This window comes from Mus caroli, chromosome 7 (genome assembly GCF_900094665.2).
Source record: "Mus caroli chromosome 7, CAROLI_EIJ_v1.1, whole genome shotgun sequence".
Classification (NCBI taxonomy): Eukaryota; Metazoa; Chordata; class Mammalia; order Rodentia; family Muridae; genus Mus; species Mus caroli.
Genome location: NC_034576.1, coordinates 50783097 through 50785029, shown reverse-complemented (window position 1 = coordinate 50785029; position 1933 = coordinate 50783097). Strand labels below are relative to the sequence as shown.

Here is a 1933-nt window from a genome sequence, read left to right as displayed (position 1 = left end):
AAGGAGATCTAAAGAAAGAAAAAGGAACCTTATACTTTTCTGAGTCAGAGAGCTTTCAGAGAAGCAGACAGGCTTAATTGTACCAACTGAGGGAAGGTCAGAGATGGCTGCATAGAAGGTGGAAATCCTGTGAAAGATGAGTGTGTTGATATTCCTTCTGCCACCTTTGCAATCCCCTGGCCAAGTGACTGACGGGTGCAGCTTGGTCATCTCAAGGGAGGAGGTAAATGCTTGTGATCTGTAATCTGTTGCACAGAACAGTGCCATGTCTCGACCCAGAGTTAGGTGTATAACTCAGAATCCATTCTCTTGACCATGCAGAAGTATTGTTCCCTTAATGTACCTCGACAATACCCTGATATCTTCATCTTTTCTGTTATTTTAAGCCCTGGGGAGGCAAATGTGATGCTTCCCTTTCTGGGATTACAGGAGAGCAGGAAATGTATCCAGCCCTGACAATGAGAGAAGGGAATCTTTTCCATGTTTTTAAAAGGTCCTGAGTTATACACAGGAAGTATGACCCAGACTATAGAGAATACACAAGCTCTGAATTTGAATCCACAGTCCAGAATTTTGATCCATGCAGTAATGTTACTCTCCTTTCATTTATAAATGATTTTATTAAGCCATATTGACATCAATATCTATATTACATTATGATCACTAGAAGAAGTGTCAATGTTAAGGTGATCAAATGTGGTCTGTGTAATCAGGGATGCTGCTGGAAGATTTGTGAGCATGGATCTAATCATCTCATCCCACAACACAGAATCACACCACTGAATGAAACTGGTCATCCCAACTGCAGTCCAATCCTGACTCTGTCCTTTCTGGTCCTCATCACTGTCCTGGTGGAACTGGAAGGAAATACCATTGGACCCTGGCTACTGGGATTCTGCATGCACAGGAAAGCAATCTCAGCTTATGTCCTCAATCTGGCTCTGGCAGACTCCTTCTTTCTCTGCTGCCATTTCATTAACTCTCTGCTATGGAACATTGACTTCATCTATGCACATAAATTAAGCAAAGATATCTTAGGCAATGCAGCAATCGTTCACTATATTGCAGGACTGAGCGTCCTCAGTGCTATTAGCATGAAATACTGCCTGTCTGTATTATGGCCAATCTTGTACCACTGTCACCACCCAAGAAACATGTCAGCTATCTTATGTTCCCTAATCTTGGTCTGTCCTTTCTCATGATCATCCTCATTTGTTTCTTTTCAGGATTCCTTGGTGAGACTCATCACCATTTGTGGAAAAAATATTGACTTTATTATAACTGCATTTCTGATTTTTTTATTTATGCTTCTCTCTGTCCAGTCTGGCCCTACTGCTGAGGAACTTCTGTGGCTCCAGGAGGAAACCAGGAAACCCCTGTCCCGACTGTATGTTACCATCTCTCTCACAGTGATGGTCTACCTCATCTGTGGCCTGCCTCTTGGGCTTTACTTGTTTCTGTTATACTGGTTTCAGGTTCATTTACATCATCCCTTTTGTAACATTTCCCAAATTACTACAGTCCTGTCCTGTGTAAATACCTCTGCCAACCCCATCATTTACTTCATTGTGGCCTCCTTTAGGAATTATGGAAATTATTGGTCCCTCCAAATTTTCTTAAGAGGGCTCTGGAGGACACTCCTGAGGAGGATGAATATACAGACAGCCATCTTCAGAAAACCACTGAGATGTCAGAAAGCAGATGTTGAGAGTCAAAACAACATTAACTTACTCTTCTCTCAGAAATGTATCAGTGATTGCCGTGCTTTCAATTGATTATTTTTAAATACAATTTTCTTATACTTCACAAAGTAGTCATAAATAAGAATTTCTCCAACATTCTTGGCCTTTTCAATGAATTTCTCAAATTTCCTCTAAAAATTCTTTTTTTTTATTTCATTTTATTTTTTTTAATTAGATATTTTCTTTATTTA

General features: G+C 40.1%; 1 pseudogene; it reads left to right on the top strand.

Annotated features, from left to right (window-relative positions):
• Positions 1 to 738: 738 nt before the first annotated feature.
• On the top strand, positions 739 to 1708 carry LOC110297515 (annotated as a pseudogene).
• The last annotated feature ends 225 nt before the right edge of the window (positions 1709 to 1933 follow it).